This window comes from Erpetoichthys calabaricus, chromosome 13 (genome assembly GCF_900747795.2).
Source record: "Erpetoichthys calabaricus chromosome 13, fErpCal1.3, whole genome shotgun sequence".
Taxonomy (NCBI): Eukaryota; Metazoa; Chordata; class Cladistia; order Polypteriformes; family Polypteridae; genus Erpetoichthys; species Erpetoichthys calabaricus.
The window spans coordinates 117,829,781-117,851,988 of record NC_041406.2 but is presented as its reverse complement, the minus strand read 5'-3'; positions in this window follow the sequence as shown (position 1 = coordinate 117,851,988).

Sequence of the window (22,208 nt, the reverse complement as noted above, 5' to 3'; positions counted from 1 at the left end):
TATAAAGAAAGAAAGCGAGAAGCTGCGGCTGGAGATGCAGGAGCTGTGGCAGGATAATAAAGACTTGGAAAAACGTATATATAATCGCTTTGATGCAGCTTTTAAAGGTATGCTGGGAAAAATTGAGGAACACATTCAGGAAAATGCGTCAAAACTGAGAGCACTTGCTGATCAGTTTGAAGGCATTAAGCAGACATTCACGACTCAAATTGAAACAGCTGAATTTTTGGCATCTACCGCTGATGGAAAAACTACAGCTGCAAATTCCAAATGCAAAAAACTCGGAGACAGACTTGCAGCTCTGGAAGATAGATGCAGAAGGAATAATATTAGAATCGAAGGTCTGCCTGAGAATCGTGAATGTCCAAACTCAGTGAAATTCGTAGCTGAACTATTCTTAAACATAATTGGAGAGGACTTTAAATCAGATACTGAGATAGTGGCAACTTATCACATACGTTGATCAAATACCTCTAAACCTAGGACTCTAATTGTTTGCTTCGAGAGATTACAGTTTAAGCTTAATGTAATGTCACTTCTTAGACACAAACAAGAGATTATATTTGAAAATAACCACATTCGTATATTCCCTGATTTCTCACCCTCAACACCTGCTAAACGTGCCGCATTTTACAACATTAAACAGCAGTTACGGAAAGCCAATATCAGATACAGCCTCTTGTATCCTGCCAAACTGAAAGTGGATATTCAACACAAATATTACATCTTCTCAACAACAGAGGAAGCAGAAAAGGAGTTAAGAAAGCTGATCCCAACACTTTTAAGATATTATCTGCTGTCTGATCCACTTGCAATGATATTGGTACCATAATTATACATTCTTTTCTCTTCTCGGCCACTTTCTGTTTATGTTTTAATTACAATGAACGTGAATGTGTGGAAGAAATTCAAGTATTTTTTTTTTTACCATTCTAAATGAGACTGTTTAACATCATATCCTTGGGTTATTGTTATTGTTATTATTGCATTAGGGTTTACTATACTTATCCAGGGCCACTTTTTAACACCATTCCCTGGGTTTACTATCTTAATATTTCAAGACTGTTGAAGATTATATTTTATGCTTATAGTATTTAGTATCTCTACTTTTTAATCCTCAAACACCGCTGCTGGGGGGCTTGTTTTGTTTTGGACGTGCTCTGTCTCTAGGTATGTCAGAGGACTGGGACTTTGTGAAGTGGGGTCTAGCCTCACGTGAGGAGGCAAAATGGGGGGGGGGGGGGGGGGGGGACTAGGGGGGAGAGAAAGAGAGCAAGCTATATCTAATCTATCCTTATAATTATAATTACCAATGTAACAATAGGCTGCATGGCAATAACTCGTGGGAATATTGGAAATTAAGGATAAAGCTGTCTCACTTCCAGTTAAGACTACAAAATGACATCAAAAATTCAGAATCAATGTCTCCATGATGGGACAGTTAACTTTATGAGCTGGAATATTAAAGGCCTGAATCACGAATTAAAGAGAAAGAAAATATTCTCTCACCTAACAGGTCTAAACTCTAAAATAGTATTTTTATAGGAGACCCACTTACTAAGCAAGGATCAGTTCCGGCTGCAAAAAGACTGGACTGGCCAAATGTTCCATTCTAGCTTCACAAAGAAAACTAGAGGTGTGGGAATTCTCATACTGTACATACAACAGTCTCATTTGTAGCATCAGATGTAGTATCTGGTCCGGAAGGGAGACATGTGATTGTCATGGGCAATTTATGTAACTACAAAGTGATTCTGATAAATGTTTATGCACCCAATGTCGATGATAGGCAATTCCTTCAAAATGTATTTGCATCCATTCCTAATGTGAACACTCATAAAATTATAATAGCTGGGGACTTTAATAGTGTTTTAAATCCACTCTTAGATAGGTCTCCCGTCACAGGGGTGATGACATCTAACACTGCAAAGACAATTGCACAGTTTTTAAGTGACCACAACTTATCATACCCCTGGAGGTTTCGAAACCCAAACTCAAAAACATATTCCTTCTACTCACCAGTGCATCATTGCTACTAAAGAATTGATTATTTTTTTATAGACAATTTCTTGCCGACGATTAAATCTTGCAAGTACGACGCTATTGTTATTTCCGACCATGCCCTTCTGATCTAGGAGCTGAAATCATTATGCCCTACATACTCATCTCGCAGATGGCTTCTTAACCCACTTCTATTAGCAGACAAGAACTGTACAGAATTTATATCAAAACAAATCGGTTTCTTTCTAGAAACAAATACATCCTCAGAGGTCTCTGCAGGAATACTCTGGGAAACTCTAAAGGCCTTCTTAAGAGGACAGATTATTTCATATCATTCCCACAGAAATAAATTAGAAACCAAGAAGGTATCAGAGCTAACCAGCGAAATTACTTAAATAGATCAAGAACATGCCAGGTGTCCAAGTGAGGCTCTTCATAGGAAAAGGCAGGCTCTGCATTCAGAACTAAACCTCTTTGAGGTTTGATTTGTTTTCAATCCTATTTTTTGTAAAAATTGATCTATTTGTACGGAATGATTACAATAAAATTAATAAAATATATATAAAAAAAAAAAAGAACTCAACCTCTTAACAACCAAAGAAACTGAACAACTCATTTTTAAATCAAGACATCATTTCTATGAACACGGAGAGAAAGCTAATAAGCTCTTAGCTCAACAAATCCACAAGTAAGAAGTTCGCAATGCAATCCCAGCAATCACCAACACGAAAGGAAATAAAATCATTGACCATAAAAATATAATGCACACATTTAGAGACTACTATAAATCCTCATATTCTACTGAGTTTAAAGAAGACATCACACAATTTAATGCATTTCTGGACACAAATAGATACTTTTAGTGCAGAGGAATTGGATAAACCTCTGGCGCTATCAGAATTACTAGATGCTATAAAGTCACTTCAGAGTGGGAAAGCAGCAGGCCCTGATGGCTACCCTGTTGAATTTTATAAGAAATTCTCCACTCAGCTAGCTCCTCTCTTATTAGCAACATTTACAGAAGCTAGAGAATCAAATTCTACCTCAAACTTTAAATTAATTAATCACCGTCTTTCCTAAACAAAATAAGGACTTATTACAATGTGCATCATACCGACTAATTTCACTTCTGAATAATGATGTTAAGATACTCTCCAAAATCCTAGCTAGACGGATGGAGAAAGTGCTGCCTTCGGTAATATCACAAGATCAAATTGGATTTATTAAAGGCCGACACTTAGCTTCCAATCTTCGACGCCTGTTTAATGTAATATATTCACCTGCAAAGTCAAACACCCCAGAGATATTATTATCGTTGGATGCAGAAAAAGCATTTGATATGATTGAATGGAGCTACCTTTTCACTACATTAGAGAAATTTGGGTTTGGCCCGAACATGTGTGCATGGATCAAACAACTGTATACCAATCCAGAAGCATCAGTTTGTATTAACAACATTAATTCTGACTACTTTAAACTAGAATGTGGTACCAGACAAGGATGCCCCCCTGTCACCACTACTTTTTGCAATCGCCATTGAGCCTCTGGCAGTTCACTGTCGAAATGCTTATCATTTCTTATCAAGGTGGTGCAGTGGTAGTGCTGCTGCTTTGCAGTAAGGAGATTGTGGGTTCGCCTCTCGGGTCCTCCCTGTGTGGAGAGTGCTTTGAGTAGTGAGAAAAGCACTATATAAATGTAAATAATTATTATTATTATAAAGGGGATTATCAGAGAAGGGCTTGAACAGAAAATTTCTCTATATGCAGATTATATGGTACCGTATATATCAGACATACAAAATACTGTGCCTGCAGTCCTAACAGCACTTACAGAATTTCAAAAGATTTCTGAATAAAAGTGTGCTTTATCTAGTGAATTCTTAAGCATACAATATTAGATTGGACACTTTCCCTTTTATCATTGCGGATCAGTTTAAATACCTAGGGGTAAATATCACAAGTAAACATAAAGCTCTTTATCAACAAAATTTCGCCGTCTGTATGGAAAAAATTAAGGAAGACTTGCATTGATGGTCAACCCTTCATCTCACTCTAGCTGGAAGAATTAACGTTGTTAAGATGAATATACTTCCTAAGCTTCTCTTTTTATTTCAAAACATTCCAATATACATCAATAAATAATTTTTTAAGCAATTAGATTCAACCATAACCTCATTTATTTGGAACTTAAAACACCCACGTATCCAAAGAGCGACCCTACAAAGACCTAAGGCCTTTTACTACTGGGCAGCAAACATAGAAGCTATAAAAATCTGGACACAAATAGATGAACATGCACAGGCTTGGTGCACAATAGAAATAAAATCCTGCAGTACTACTTTATATTTCCTGCTTTGCGCCCCTGTAAATGCAAGTTATCATCAATATACTAATAACCCAATTGTGCTTCACTCACTCAGAATATGGAACCAATGTAGGAAGCATTTTAAGATGGAGAATCTTTTATCTGTGGCACCTCTGCATGACAACCACCTTTTTCATCCCTCGCAAACATATGCAGTTTTTAATATCTGGAAAACATTTGGGATTAAATTACTTAGAGATCTTTATATAGACAACATCTTTGCATCCTATGAACAATTACATTCCAAATTTAACCTTCCAGCAACACATTTCTTTCACAATCTTCAAATTAGAAACTTTGTTAAACAGAACCTGCCCGATTTTCTTCATCTCCCACCTTCCTCTATGCTGGAAAAAATATTGCTCAGTTTTGAGGACTCAGACAGCATTTCTGCAATATATAAAATTATTTTACAGTCCCTCCCTTTAAAAGATCCAAGAGGACAATGGGAAAATGATCTCTCACTCAACATATCAGAAAAGGAGTGGAAGGTAGTAATGCAGAGAATTCACTCACTCAAGCTCCATTTGCGCAAAGCATACAATTAATTATTCAACTCAAAATTATATATCGAGCACATCTGTGTGCATGGTGGCCGAAGGCGGGGACCTTGACGGTCCGATCCTCGGCTACAGAAGCTGGCTCTTGGGACGTGGAATGTCATCTCTCTGAAGGGGAAGGAGCCTGAGTTAGTGCGCGAAGTTGAGAGGTTCCGGCTAGATATAGTCGGACTCACCTCGACGCACAGCTTGGACTCTGGAACCAATCTCCTTGAGAGGGGCTGGACTCTCTACCACTCTGGAGTTGCCCCTGGTGAGAGGCGCCGAGCGGGTGTGGGTATACTTATTGCCCCCCGACTTGGAGCCTGTACATTGGGGTTTACCCCGGTGGACGAGAGGGTAACCTCCCTTCGCCTTCGGGTGGGGGGACGGGTCCTAACTGTTGTTTGTGCATATGCACCGAACAGCAGTTCAGAGTACCCACCCTTTTTGGAGTCCCTGGAGGGGGTGCTAGAGGGCATACCTTCTGGGGACTCCCTCGTTCTGCTGGGAGACTTCAATGCTCACGTGGGCAATGACAGTGAGACCTGGAAGGGCGTGATTGGGAGGAATGGCCCCCCCGATCTGAACCCGAGCGGTGTTTTGTTATTGGACTTCTGTGCTCGTCATGGATTGTCCATAACAAACACCATGTTCAAGCATAGGGGTGTTCATATGTGCACTTGGCACCAGGACACCCTAGGCCTCAGTTCGATGATCGACTTTGTGGTCGTGTCGTCGGACTTGCGGCCACATGTCTTGGACACTCGGGTGAAGAGAGGGGCGGAGCTGTCAACTGATCACCACCTGGTGGTGAGTTGGCTTCGATGGTGGGGGAGGATGCCGGTCAGGCGTGGTAGGCCCAAACGTGTTGTGAGGGTCTGCTGGGAATGTCTGGCAGAGCCTCCTGTCAGAAGTAGCTTCAACTCCCACCTCCGGCAGAACTTCGACCACATCCCGAGAGAGGTGGGGGACATTGAGTCCGAATGGGCTATGTTCCGTGCCTCTATTGTTGAGGCAGCTGACCGGAGCTGTGGCCGTAAGGTGGTCGGTGCCTGTCGTGGCGGCAATCCCCGAACCCCTTGGTGGACACCGGCGGTGAAGGATGCCGTCAAGCTGAAGAAGGAGTCCTACAGGACCCTTTTGTCCTGTGGGACCCTGGAAGCAGCTGATAGGTACCGGCAGGCCAAGCGGAATGCGGCTTTGGTGGTTGCTGAGGCAAAAACTCGGGCGTGGGAGGAGTTTGGGGAGGCCATGGAGAACGACTTTTGGACGGCTTCGAGGAGATTCTGGTCCACCATCCGGCATCTCAGGAAGGGGAAGCAGTGCAGTGTCAACACTGTATATGGTGGGGATGGTGCGCTGCTGACCTCGACTCGGGACGTTGTGGGTCGGTGGGGGGAGTACTTCGAAGACCTCCTCAATCCCAGTAACATGCCTTTCAATGAGGAAGCAGAGCCTGGGGACTCAGAGGTGGGCTCCCCCATCTCTGGGACTGAGGTCACCGAGGTGGTCAAAAAACTCCTTGGTGGCAGGGCCCCGGGGGTGGATGAGATACGCCCGGAGTTCCTCAAGGCTCTGGATGTTGTAGGACTGTCTTGGTTGACACGCCTCTGCAACATCGCATGGACATCAGGGACAGTGCCTCTGGATTGGCAGACCGGGGTGGTAGTCCCCCTCTTTAAGAAGGGGGATCGGAGGGTGTGTTCCAACTACAGAGGGATCACACTCCTCAGCCTCCCTGGAAAAGTCTATTCAGGGGTCCTGGAGAGGAGGGTCCGTCGGATAGTCGAGCCTCGGATTCAGGAGGAACAGTGTGGTTTTCGTCCTGGTCGCGGAACAGTGGACCAGCTCTATACCCTTAGCAGGATCCTGGAGGGTGCATGGGAGTTTGCCCAACCAGTCTACATGTGTTTTGTGGACTTGGAAAAGGCATTCGACCGTGTCCCTCGGGGAATCCTGTGGGGGGTACTCCGAGAGTATGAGGTACCGGCCCCCCTGATAAGGGCTGTTCGGTCCCTGTACGATCGGTGCCAGAGCTTGGTCCGCATTGCCGGCAGTAAGTCGAACCCGTTTCCAGTGAGAGTTGGACTCCGCCAGGGCTGCCCTTTGTCACCGATTCTGTTCATAACTTTTATGGACAGAATTTCTAGGCGCAGCCAGGGCGTTGAGGGGATCCGGTTTGGTGGGCTCAGGATTGAGTCACTGGTTTTTGCAGATGATGTTGTCCTGTTTGCTTCATCAGGCCGTGATCTTCAGCTCTCTCTGGATCGGTTCGCAGCCGAGTGTGAAGCGGCTGGGATGAGAATCAGCACCTCCAAATCCGAGACCATGGTCCTCAGCCGGAAAAGGGTGGAGTGCCCTCTCAGGGTTGGTAGCGAGATCCTGCCCCAAGTGGAGGAGTTCAAGTATCTCGGGGTCTTGTTCACGAGTGAGGGAAGAATGGAGCGTGAGATCGACAGGCGGATCGGTGCGGCATCCGCAGTAATGCGGGCGCTGCATCGGTCTGTCGTGGTGAAAAAGGAGCTGAGCTGCAAGGCGAAGCTCTCAATTTACCAGTCGATCTATGTTCCTACCCTCACCTATGGTCATGAGCTATGGGTAGTTACCGAAAGAACAAGATCGCGAATACAAGCGGCTGAAATGAGTTTCCTCCGCAGGGTGTCTGGGCTTTCCCTTAAAGATAGGGTGAGAAGCTCAGTCATCCGGGAGGGGCTTAGAGTAGAGCCGCTGCTTCTCTGCATCGAGAGGAGTCAGATGAGGTGGCTCGGGCATCTGATCAGGATGCCTCCTGGACGCCTCCCTGGTGAGGTGTTCCGGGCACGTCTAACCGGGAGGAGGCCCCAGGGAAGACCCAGGACACGTTGGAGGGACTATGTCTCTCGACTGGCCTGGGAACGCCTTGGGATTCTCCTGGAAGAGCTAGAAGAAGTGGCCGGGGAGAGGGAAGTCTGGGCATCTCTGCTCAAGCTGCTGCCCCCGCGACCCGACCTCGGATAAGCGGGAGACAATAGATGGATGGATGGATGGATGGATGGATGGATGGATGGATGGATGGATGGATGGATGGACATCTGTCTTGCTTAAAACTGTCCAATATGTTTCCAGAGGAAGATCCAACCTGCGAATGCTGCAATCAAGTTCCAGCCTCACTGGGTCACATGTTTTGGGCCTGCACCAAATTAACATCGTTCTGGACAAAAATGTTTAAGTGCCTTTCAGACAGCCTTTGTGTCACAATCCCTCCTAACCCATTAACAGCTGTGTTTGGTGTTCTTCCAGATAGGCTTAAAGTGGAGAAGAACAAACAAACTGTAATTGCCTTTACTACACTATTGGCATGCAGACGTATCTTGCTAAACTGGAAGAATTCTAACTCTCCTCTTTTAAGTCAGTGGGTAACTGATGTTTTATATTATTTGAAATTGGAAAAAATCTGATTCTCACTTAGAGGATCTGTGCAGAACTTTTTCAAAACCTGGCAGGATGTAATCAATAATATTTTAGAATAAGCTCTTAAAGCACTGAAGAAGCAGATTCTCTTCCCATTTCTTTTTCTTCTCCATTTATCTTTATCCACTTATTAAATTCATCAATTTATTTATTTTTACTATATAATTTACTAGCTCTAAGTTTTACTCTGTTGGCCATGTTCTCTTTTTCAGGGGTGGGGGTTAATTTGTTTTCAGTTGATCTATTTGTATGGAATGATTACAATAAAATCAATAAAATTAAAAAAAAAAGAGTGGTCAATAGATAGAGCAATCAGGTCAAAAAAATCCAATAAATCACAATAGGAACAGTAGAAACACAATTATTTGTAACAATTCCCAAGCACATTTGCAATGAATTGCCAGGAACTGCAGAAGAATTTATAGGACGGAGGGCACTTCCTAGCAGTGATTGACAGGTGACCCTGACTCTTGAAAAACCACCCACAAAACACATGGAACATAGCACAGGCATAGGAAACAAAGTAAAAAATAAACAAAAGTAACATTAACATACCTCAATGACTCAACACTGAACAAAAAAGACAGAAATTAAGACTTTGAAACAAAGTGGTTGAGATAAAACATTGTTAACACAACTGAATAGCTACTATAAGCAATAAAGTCTTAAAATGGTGCTGCCCATAAGAGAAACAAGATGCTGCAGCAGAAGAATGAATTTTAAATTTAACATTGACACAAAAAACAAACTTAACCACTAGTTTCCTGGGCCTTTAAAATCCCCAAAACAATGTTTCAAATAGCTGTAGAAACCAAGGAACTGTTAAAATTGAAAACAAAAGACAGACCATGACATTAACTAATATAAAGGTTAACAACAATAGCAACAATTTCTTGTATAGCCCAAAATCACGCAGGAATGTGTCAATGGGTTTTTACAGGCCCTGTTTACTGACAAAAAAAAAAAACCTTATAGGGAAAAAATGTAAGGAGTTTTGGGAAAGTCAATTCTGAGTGAGACAACTTTACTGGTATGTTGGTGCAATGGGCATCAAAAAATGGGGTAAATACAATACATGAAACAGAATACAAGTAATCTTCACAGAGCTAGATGGCCAATCTATCATTGCCACTTCAAAAATACATTAGTACAAACTACAAGAAAAAATATAAGAAAATATTATGCTACTCACTAAATACAGAACTATCACATATAAGGATACAGATTTATTAAAATACATCAAAAACAAAGTACAAACTAATTACAATAAATGAAACAGTATTTGTTTACCAGTTAATTGTAGAACCATGACCAGATTGCAGAGAAAAAGTCAGAGAAGCCAGGCACAGTCACAGTCCTGAAGACCTTGCCTACTAGCCCACTTCCAATCCCCCCAAGCCATTATACAGCAGAGACAGTAAAGGACCCTTCTACCAAGTGATTCCAGTGCTCCTTTATCAGAAATGACTGTTCAATAGGCAGGCAAACAACTTGGCAGTGGAGTAGTAGCACCAAATGCCACATAAAGATACTAAGAAGAGAAACAGAATAGGCAGGGGTTAGTAACAGTTTATAAATGTCATATTACACGCACTGCGGTGGGTTGGCGCCCTGCCCGGGACTGGTTCCCTGCCTTGCACCCTGTGTTGGCTCCAGCAGACCCCTGTGACCCTGTGTTCGGATTCAGCGGGTTGGAAAATTGATGGGTGGATATTATGTGCACCAGGCCCAATTTTTTAAATACTAGAAATACATCTATAGCCTTTGTTCCAACCAGGATTGTCAAAATCACTAAACCAGGCCAACAAACATACAAACTTAAGGCAGCAAGAATGGGGGCCATAGAATTATCTATTAATCTTAAATGAAGGGCAGCTAGTTTTCATCCCAACACATTAGCTTGTAAAAGATAGCCCGACCACAGACAGACACGACACCAAAATGTCCACAACACACATGTTTATTCCACACTATGTACACTATTTACATGATTGCTCAGTGCTTGGTCCTTCGGCCACCTCCACTCCTCTCTCGCAAGCTCCATCCTCTTCCACCCAACTCCGGCTCTCTGAATGGAGTGAAGCGGCCCCTTTTATAATGCCCTGGATGTGCTCCAGGTGCCTGACGATGAACTTCCAGCAGCACTCCCCAGTGTGGCGGAAGTGCCGCCCTTGCACCCGGAAGCACTCCTAGAGTACACCATCCCTGGTCCGGCAGCACTTCCTGGTATGGCGGAAGCGCTGTCCTCCAGGGCTCTAGGACCATCCAGGCACCCAGGGAAGAGTAGTTCTGCTCTCCCGTTCTGTCGTTCCTCCAGGTGTCCCGTCTGCCACAAGCTGTATATAGACAACTCTTGATCTGCAGCACTCTTGTTAAAAAACCACAAAGGATTAGCAAACAAAACAAGCATTACAAAACAATACTATTGTATAAATTCTTCATCACTTTGTTTGACCCAAATATACGAGGTGAGACAAAAAAATAACCAGATTAGTAAAAAAAAGATATATTTATTGATGAATTACAGCATTCTAAACATTGTCACCTTCTATATACTCCCCCTCCTGATCTCTATACCACTCCATACGTATCTTCCAATGATTGAAACAGTGCTGGAAGTCTTCTTGCTTGAGGCGCTTCAACAGGCTTGCTGTTTCTGTCTTCACTTCATCCACTGAAGAAAAATGTGATCCCTTCTGGTCACTTTTGATTTGCGGGAACAAGTAAAAATTACAGGGAGCTAAATCGGGTGAATAGGGAGGATGATTGAGGACAGGAATGTTTTTGTCAGTCAAAAACTACATTACGGAAAATGCAGTACAATCATTTCAAACAATCTCATTCACCGTTTTGATGTTTTCATCCGCCCAAGATGAGCGTGGGCGGCCTAGGCGATGAACGTCTTCCACATTTTCTTTTCCTTCCTTGAAACTTTTGTACCACTCAAAAACCTGTGTGTAAGACAAACTGTTAACACCATACACTGTTTTTATCATTTCATACGTTTCTGTGGCCGTTTTGTTCAAGTTTATGAGAAATTTGATGTTGATTCGCTGTTCGATTTTTGCACTGACATTATAGTGGTATCTCGTGTAGTGATTGTTGTGCAAATACTGATTGGACTATCCACAAGATATACCTAGCCGGTCGGCAGTTTGAGAGAGCATGTAGGATATAGTTCCATGATTCACGTTTGGCCGACCTCCAGACGGTTTTCCAGGAAAGCCCAGTCCAGTTATTTTTGTATCTCACCTTGTATATATTTACTACATTTTCCAATTTTGAAGTTAAACATGAAATGAGATTTGGGTGTTTTTCCACATTTCCACATTTCTCTGAATACCCTGGCAGTTTCAAAACTCTGTCCTACAAGCTAAACGACACCTGTCATTTCTAAATGAAAGTACACTTTCCAAACTTAAGGGACATTTACCAGGCAATGTGCCTTTTACTGACACCATAATAATATTCCACAAATGAAAAAAAATGTTCAAAATTATAATTAGTATATACAGTTAGATCCATAAATATTTGGACAGAGACAACTTTTTTCTAATTTTGGTTCTGTACATTACCGCAATGAATTTTAAATGAAACAACTCAGATGCAGTTGAAGTGCAGACTTTCAGCTTTAATTCAGTGGGGTGAACAAAACGATTGCATAAAAATATGAGGCAACTAAAGCATTTTTTTTTTAAAATCCCTTCATTTCAGATGCTCAAAAGTAATTGGACAAATTAAATAACTGGAAATAAAATGTTCATTTCTAATACTTGGTTGAAAACCCTTTTCTAGCAATGACAGCCTGAAGTCTTGAACTCATGGACATCACCAGATGCTGGGTTTCCTCCTTTTAAATGCTCTGCCAGGCCTTTACTGCAGTGGCTTTCAGTTGCTGTTTGTTTGTGGGCCTTTCTGTCTGAAGTTTAGTCTTCAACAAGTGAAATGCCTGCTCAATTGGGTTAAGATCAGGTGACTGACTTGGCCATTCAAGAATGTTCCACTTCTTTGCTTTAATAAACTCCTGGGTTGCTTTAGCTGTATGTTTTGGGTCATTGTCCATCTGTATCATGAAACGCCGCCCAATCAATTTGACTGCATTTAGCTGGATTTGAGCAGACAGTATGTCTCTGAATACCTCAGAATTCATTCGGCTGCTTCTGTCCTGTGTCACATCATCAATAAACACTAGTGTCCCAGTGCCACTGGCAGCCATGCACGCCCAAGCCATCACACTGCCTCCACCGTGTTTTACAGATGATGTGGTATGCTTTGGATAATGAGCTGTTCCACGCCTTCTCCATACTTTTTTCTTGCCATCATTCTGGTAGAGGTTGATCTTGGTTTCATTTGTCCAAAGAATGTTTTTCCAGAACTGTGCTGGTTTCTTTAGATGTTCTTTAGCAAAGTCCAATCTAGCCTTTCTATTCTTGAGGCTTATGAGTGGCTTGCACCTTGCAGTGCACCCTCTGTATTTACTTTCATGCAGTCTTCTCTTTATGGTAGACTTGGATATCGATACACCTACCCCCTGGAGAGTGTTGTTCACTTGGTTGGCTGTTGTGAAGGGGTTTCTTTTCACCATGGAAATGATTCTGCGATCATCCACCACTGTTGTCTTCTGTGGACGTCCAGGTCTTTTTGCGTTGCTGAGTTCACCAGTGCTTGCTTTCTTTCTCAGGATGTACCAAACTGTAGATTTTGCTACTCGTAATATTGTAGCAATTTCTCGGATGGGTTTTATCTGTTTTCACAGCTTACGGATGGCTTCTTTCACCTGCATGGAGAGCTCCTTTGACCGCATGTTGTCTGTTCACAGCAAAATCTTCCACATGCAAGCACCACACCTCAAATCAACTCCAGGCCTTTTATCTGCTTAATTGATAATGACATAACACGGACTTGCCCACACCTGCCCAGGAAATAGCCTTTGAGTCAATTGTCCAATTACTTTTGAGCCCCTGAAATGAAGGGATTGTGTTAAAAAAATGCTTTATTTGCCGCACATTTTTATGCAATTGTTTTGTTCACCCAACTGAATTAAAGCTGAAAGTCTGCACTTCAACTGCATCTGAGTTGTTTCATTTAAAATTTATTGTGGTAATGTACAAAACCAAAATTAGGAAAAAGTTGTCTCTGTCCAAATATTTATGGATCTAACTGTACATAATATGATATGTGAAACATGAGAAAAATGAGCGCCAATGTCAATTGGTGACAGATACCTTTGAAATATACATGTACTGTTTGGAAGCTTGCAAGGGTGTGAAGTGGTATGAATTGCAGTTTGCCTTGACTCAATGTTCATTCCCCAACTGTCAAGGATTAGAAGTAGCCAATGCTTGAATTGCCATTACACAAAAACACCAAGTCATCCATGAGTAGTCTGTGCAAAGTTTGCCACTTCAGTGTTCAGCATCATCTCAAGGTTATTTAGGTTAGGCTGACTGGCACATTTAGATTTAGTTTCTGCCATATGTCTAGTGATGCTGACTTATCTTCCTGTCCCCTGTAACCCAAGAATGACTAAAGCAGATTCTGAAAATGAATGGCTGGATTTCTGCTGCTTTTTTCTCTTTTAATTCTTGTTTAAGTGACATTAGACAAAACCGTTGGTACAAGTTGCAGAAGCAAGATGGATTTTCTATGAGGGCATGCTGTTTAAACAGAATCTTAATGTTGTTTTTGCTTACAATGAGTTTACTCTTTTTCACTGAAAATCACTTTCAATTTCATCTCTCTAGATCTAGAAAATGCAAAATGACTTTTCAGTTATTGTATTTTAAAATAAAGATTTTACAATTTTAAATTTAAAAATGCACTTATCCCAGCGGGGTGGCATGGTGGCGCAGTGGGTAGCGCTGCTGCCTTGCAGTTAGGAGACCCGGGTTTGCTTCCCAGGTCCTCCCTGCGTGGAGTTTGCATGTTCTCCCTGTGTCTGCGTGGGTTTCCTCTGGGTGCTCCGGTTTTCCCCCACAGTCCAAAGACATACAGGTTAGGTGCATTGACGATTCTAAAATGTCCCTAGTGTGCGTTTGGTTTGTGTGTGTGTGTGTCCTGCCCGGGGTTTGTTTCCTGCCTTGCGCCCTGTGTTGGCTGGGATTGGCTCCAGCAGACCCCTGTGACCCTGTAGTTAGGATATAGCAGGTTGGATAATGGATGGATGGATGGACTTAGCACAGCAATATTTTTTTATCATGACAATATTTTTTCTTTTATTTTGCAGGCTGGACTGGTTGATGATACTAATTCAGAAAAACTTCTCCTTGCTGTTGAACCTGGAGCATTATACCTGTGGTGCATGCCATTACCCAGCTCTAGATTTGTAGCTGAAAACAGCAGTGCTGAGACTCTTTGGAACACCCCAGTAATTCAGTGTCTGATTATAAATTGTGGAGGTAAGCTTGAAAAATATAAATATCTGATGCTGCAATATGACGCAACTGATTAATGTGAAAACATATTCTGGGAAAATGAACAGAGCAAAAGCAGACAAAGCATTCTGACCTATTTTTATGGTGATGGTATTGAATCTCATCAAAAAGGCTTGCATTGTTCAAGGATCAACCAAACAGTGGTGGTGTTTTTCCCTACATCAGGATTTGTGGCAAACCTCCACTCCCAACCACTAAAGCTGCAAAATGGCAATCAAAATATTAAAAAGAGGGAGGAATACAGGAAATGGAGAAAAAAACACCACACAGTAAAAAATCAGAACTGCCAACCTTCTATGCCTAACTAAAGAGGTTTTACTATTTGTTGGACAATTTGTCACCAACTTGTCCAAATCAAACCAGTTCTGGAGCAGTTCTCTCACCTACACTCTCCCTGTCTCTATGTGTCACTAGATCCTGGCTGCTATTTCCTAACTCACTTCCTGATTCTGTACTGAATAAGTCCTGGGATCTGAGGTGGCTTTCAAACCTGGAACCATTAAATACATATTTCCCATTCTTTATAACCACAGTCATATTACAGTATAATAAAACAATCCATTACAGCTCTATCATTATGCAATATTTTCCTTGTTAATTATTACCTTCTCATTTTCCGCAATAAATAATAGGAAAGAAAGAAGGGAAGACAAATATATCCAGGAAAAGGGTTAATACTGCATGTTATAAAATAAATGTTTGTTCTTTTTCTGTTTCAAATAATACAATATGTTGCTTAGCCTTTGTGAAACTGAACCTGGTATAGAGGTCTGCTACTTGGGCCAAATCAGCAATGTAAAAAATAACTACATTAGCCTCATCATTGAGAGTGAGGATGACTCACAAAAACGGTATGATGATGAGATAATGAAGGTCTTTTATCTCTCTGGTGTATATTGACCAAAAAATAAAATCGAGGCAATACATTAGGGTAAAGCCTAATCAAAACATATAAGCAAAGTAGGGTAGAGTCTAGACAGAGCCTAGAAAATACTTTAGGTAGTTTAATCTTGAATAGGTAAGTATGTTGTATAATTTAAAATTAAATTAAATTTCATGCATTGGAAGAGTATATTGTATTCTTTTTGTATTTCTGTGTATGCCTGTACACAGCCAAAGTAAAAGACCTGTAATGAGCTAAAGCGGCCCTAGCAGATTCTTGAGGCAGAACTAGTAATAATGAATTGTTTTTTTTGTGTTCAATAATTGTCAAATACTGAAAAAATAAATAAAAATATTTTTGAGTCAGTTTATTTGTGTTTTCTGAAAATTATTTGTAGGATTTTGACACCCAAGGAGTCCAGTATCCAGTATTCAGTATTTGTTTTTTGTTATAAATTAAGATTTAAGGTTACTAAATTATTTTGCATCTTTTTCTGATGTCATTTTGTTTTTCACGGGTGCCACCATTTTGTGACTTTGTTGTCATGATGCAGTATCCTGTGTTAAGAGGCATGATCTAGGAGGCCACAACCTATGACATACTAGCGCAAGAGTATAAACATCAGCACAATACACTTCCAGGCCAGCTGAGATAACTAATAAAACCTGAGGGTTAGAGGCTGATTTTCAGTGCAGTAATTTTGGGTTGTGCCTGTTGACAACAAATTTTGGTTCCTCTTTGGGCTTAGGAAAAAGATAGGACTGATCTCTGATTTAGACTTTTGGCTTACTTTCCTTTACTGGGATCATACATTTCCACATGTCTTCTGTTTTTTATCCAGGAAGAACAATTTGGATGAGTCTGACATCTTTCAAAGGTAAATTGACATACTATTAATTTTGCTTAAGAAAATAAAGTTTTGGAATGAGGAGAGTAGACAGGTGGTTTTTGCAGCTGCTGAAAGCTTGATCCTCTTTTCTGTAATGCATTTTATTACTACAAATGTTTGTGATGTGCCATCTGTTGGAATGAAAAATGTGTTGCATTTTATTACTACATGCATTACAAAATACATTCCAATAGATGTCACACTGCAAGTGTTAACACTATGGTCTATGTTGATTTCTTAGATTTTAACCTGTCTTAGATGGGTAGCACTGCTAGTACATATATAAAATGCTAATAATAAGAGAACTTACTAAATCCCTGTTCTCCCCTGTCCTAATTAATATTACAGTTAATTGAAAAATGAATAACAAACAACACACAAAAAGTCAAATATAGAGCACAGTTACTGTAGAAGATGGAACATAATGGATGAAGTCAGCAAGTTCCTGAGATGTAAATGAAAATGAATGAACCACTTCAAAGTCAAAAAGTCAAAGTGAACTTTATTGTCATCTCAGCCATATACAAGTATACAGATAGACGAAATTGTGAAGCTCAGGGTCCACAGTGTAACAACATGACATGCAAATAATAAATTAAAAATAGAATTAAAATTTTAATTTAAAATTAAAACACAAACAAGACAAGACATTGTGCAAAGACAAGACAAAGAAGTAGCATCAATATTGATGTGTAAGATATGTAATATAATAAATTATAAATAATAGATATAGATATTATAGAAATTATCAGTGTATGATAATAGTTGTTTAAGACATGTGTAAACAATGACAGCTCAGAATCAGTGGCGACTGCTCTAAGACTACAAGGGAAGCTCCGCTTCTTCTACTATGTCAGAAAATAAATGCTCATATATGCACTGTCGTATTTATATTGGTTTTAATAAAAGTGCGTTAGAACACGTTCAACTTCATGACTAGCTCGTTCAGAATCAGGTATTTATTGTAGATTGTTTGACGCGATTTTCTTGTCATACATTTCTGTGCAGCACAGCGCGTTAAACCCTCCTGAAGCCCAAGCACAGAGGAGCTTTTTTCACTGCAGAAAAGCTGGACGGTAATTTTATTTTATTTTTTATTTATTTATTTTGTGTTCTTTATTTCGTCTTATACGATTTCTCGTATTAGAAATTTGTTAGTTTTCGCATACCCCTTGGGGTCAGAGCGCAGGGTCAGCCATTGTACAGCGCCCCTGAAGCAATTACAGGTTAAGGGTCTTGCTCAAGGGTCCAGCAGAGTAGGATCTCTTTTGGCAGTGGCGGGGATTCGAACCGGCAACCTTCAGGATACCAGTGCAGATCCTTAGCCTCAGAGCCACCACTCCACCCAAATCGTCACTTCCAGGGAAGCTCAGCTTCTCTGGGAGTGGATGGAGCAGTGGGCTGGGCTGCTGCATGATGATTGGAGGAGCTGTTTAAAGGGAGGAACCCCTTTTTTGATTGACAGCATGTCTTAAGTATACATCAGCACTACAGAGATTCGAGTTCAGTCCCATGCGGATTTGCAGGTGAAGTCGTACGACAAACTGCTGCACTCTGTATTGTTTGCTGGTGATATAAACCATTTTTGTTTGTACAAATCATTCTTTAAATAATAAAAAAAAAACATATTATAGCGTTCTTGACTTTGCTTCTTGTTTCAGCATTGTAAAGTTAGTTCATTCATATAATTAAAGTAGCTCGTGGAAGGGGAAACTAGCCAGCTAGCAAGCTGTGCATAATGGCAGACACAGACGGTGCTAATATTGTTGACCTGCTTTTGGCAAAACCATTTAGTAGTCTTCCTTACGAGGAGAGATTCAGAATTAAACGGCAGGGCAGACCAACGCCCAAGATTGATCTGGTGCAAAAATCAGGAAAAAATAACAGGTCTTTTCAGCTCTCCTGGTATGACAAAGTGAACTGGCTGACTGGAAGTGCTGTGACAAAGAAAATGTACTGTTGGCCATGCCTCTTGACGAAACCTTCTCAGGGAATGGAATGTGTTTGGTCAAACGTGGGTTTTGGGGATCTGGGTAACTTTGACAGGGCATACAAAAGGCATGAAAAGTGCAAAGAACATGTGAGTTCATGTGCAAGGTTAAGTTGTCTGGGCAGGGTCAGGGTTGAACATGCAATCAATGAAGGTCTTCGCACTCAGGTGGCAAAACATAATGAAACAGTAAAAAAAAAAACAGGGCCTTCCTAAACCATCTAATTGATGTGACTTCCTTGCTTGGCCGTCAGGAGCTGGCATTCAGGGGGCATGATGAGAGTAGTGAATCAGCAAATAAGGGGAATTACAGGGAATTTACAGAAACATTAGCTAAATATGACTCTGTCTTGGCCACACAATTTCAGTCATCAGCTGTGTTTTCTGGTATGTCCCACTCAATCCAAAATGACTTGATCTCTGCTCTCGCAGCCACTGTTTCTGATCATATAAAAGGTGAAATTCAGAATGCTCCTTTTTTGCATGGCAGGTGGATGAAGCAACTGACATATCTTTCCATGCCCAACTGTCTGTCATTGTTAGATATGTGGATAGTGCAGGTAAAATTCAAGAGTGCTTCATTGGATTTTTGGATGTGTCAGGGGATCGAGATGCTCAGTCTGTGTTTGAAGTTTTAAACGAGAACATGCAGGGCTACAGTTTTAGAGAAAAACTTGTGGCACAAACCTACGATGGGGCTGCTGTCTTTGCTTCATCTCTCAATGGCCTACAGGCCAAAGTTAAAGTAATAGCCCCTGGTGCACTGTTTGTGCATTGCTATGCACACAGACTGAACCTGGTGTTGTCCCAGGGTACTAAATGCTTGCCTGAGTCAAGAATATTTTTTGCATCTCTCTCTGGGTTCACCACATTTTTTTCAAAGTCCACAAAAAGGATGTCTTTCCTTGAGTCTGCAGGGTCTTCAAGATTGCCCAGAAATGCTCCTACTCGATGGAATTTCACATTACGGATAGTGAGCACTGTGGCAAACAATTATGATGACCTCCTGCAGACTTTTGACAAGATTACCCAGGATGAGAGCATGGATGATTACACATTAGATGCTGCCAAAGGCTTCAAAATGAAACTGGAGGATTTTGAGTTTGTGTTCATGTTGTACACATATGAACAAATATTCTCTGAGACAGATGTTGTCCAGCAAAGGGCTATGGATGTTCTTTACTGCAAAAAAAGAATTGGGTCTCTCCTTGCTTTTGTCAAGGAGAAGAGGTCAGAGGAGGCTTATCAAGCAGTTTATGCAAAAGCAGCAAATCTCACATCAGACCCTCGAGATGAACCTATTAGAAAGCGCCGTCTGTCACAATTACAGGATCTCCAGGACCGCTACAGAAATTTGTACATGGCCATCCTAGACAATCTCATGGAGCAGATTTCTCAGCATTTTTCAAATTTGGAAAGCATGAGCTTCTTAGAATTAGTCAATCGAAATTTGATGAAATGAGACAAGTGTTTCCAGAGGAGGCATTTGAAAGTGTGCTGAAAAGTTATGGCCATTTCTTTGACTCAGGGAGACTGAGATCTGAACTTCAAGTACTATATTCAGATCACGACTTACAGGGGAGCAGGGGTAAGCTGTGTGATTTCTTGGTGTTTTTTAAAGACATGGAGTTGGATAGTGCAATGCCTCAGCTATACAAGCTGTTGTCGTTAGTGGCAACAATTGGCACTACATCAGCAGGTGTAGAGAGGAGCTTCTCCTGTATAAAACGGGTCAAGTCATACACCCCCAACACGATGGGCCAAGATCATTTGAGCAACCTTGTTCTCCTGGCCATTGAGAGGAAACTGGTTAAGTCCCTGGAAAAGATGGCCAATTGGTACGACACGGTCACAGACCATTTTCTGCAAAAGGAACGGAGGGCACAATTTACGTACAAATAACATAATGAATTTTATGATAAAGGCCTAATATGAGCTTCCCCTGTTTCAAAAGCTAGCAGCCGCCACTGGAAGACTCATACTATTGAAGAAGGATGACAGTGAAAATGGACAAACTCAGCTATCTGTTCACTTTTATAGAACGGTTTGCAAAAGGTGTGCTTATCAGCTGTGACACGATAAGAAGACGTACAGGTTTTTTTTAAAGTCTTCTCTAATGCTTCATTGTGGTTAGCTTTGCTGCCTCACTACTTATCAAATAATGCCAATGAGAGCTTAGTGACGACAGACGCTAATCAAGCAATGCCACATGATTTCAAAAAATTCTTAACACTCCCTAGCTTTCATAAATTGTTTCTTTGCTAGCTGAAACATTATCTTCTGTTTTATGCACTAACTTTGTTTTTGGTGTTTTTTCTTTTTTTTTTTTTTTTTGGTGGATTTCTAGATCGCAATCCCCCTGGGTTGTGGCAGAGCCCTGGATCCCCACAGGGCTTCTTGGGAACTGGAGTTCTTTGGCTCAGCCCTGTTGGGTCCCATGGGCGCTACCAGGGGGCGCAAAGAGAATTTGCAAGCCCTAGTTTGTCGGGCTCCCGCCTCACGTGGAAGTGCTTCTGAAACCACAGCTTCGGGACACCAAAAGTGCTTCTGGGTGTCACATAAAAGGAGCTGATTGCCACAACTCTGGGAACTGGGGTTGGGAGGAAGAGGATAGCACTTGCTGGGAGGAGTGAAGGAGGCAGAGAGAGAGAGAGAGAGAGAGAGAGAAGACAAACAATTGCTGTGTGCTGCTTTGTAACCATGGTTGTGGCATGAGAAATGCTTGAATGGAAGGATTTCCCATAATAAAAGCTCTTGTTTATTGGTTTATTGTGTCCAAGCCTCTTTGTTTTGGGTGTTTGGAGAGCAGTGGGGTGGCCACAATATGTTTTCTGAAGGTTATATTTTTTAAACTGGAGCTTTTTAAAATGTTAATTTTGTTGTGAAAAAGTTAGACAAGCTGTTTTGAACTGTGTATTTTAACTGTGTGAGCCCTTAAAATTGCACAGTAATGACAACGTAGAGCAGTAAACAGCAGAAGAAAACACTTTCGTCTAAATGAATGATCCATTAGCTCAGATGGTTGGCTTTATGACAGTGACTATTAGGAAATAGTGAGTACTTACAGAAACCTGTTACAATGTTCTCTGTTTTTCAAGAGCCTATTTAGATGCACAGTAGAGTTTACCAAACCTACTACTAATACCTCTTACTAAAACTATAAAGAACTATTATTTGATATCTGGTGTTACTGCCATCATTCAGTTAAAATAGAATCCAAAAATTCTTCAGAACAAGCTATTTTACTGTGACATGAGTTTCCACAAAGAAGCAGCCAATGTAAGAAGCTACTTATCTCCTGACCAGAATTCCCCAAATCCCATACTCTTACCGACATATCAGGGTGGACTGCTGTAGTTCAACACTTCCCTCTTTCTTTTACATGTGTAACCAAAGACAATTAAAAAGAATATCAGAACAGGCAGGAGAAAAGTTACAATATTATTCATCTTATATTACAGATAGTGGGTGACACTTTGGCACAGCGGTATCGCTGCTACTTCAAAGTAAGAAGACCAGGGTTCACATCCCAGGTTCTACCTCTGTGGAGGTTGCATGTTTCCCCTGGGTGTTCTGGTTTTCTCCTACAGTTCAAAGACATGCACGTTTGGTGGATTGACGACAATAAATTGGCAGGTACGTGTTCACCCAGCAA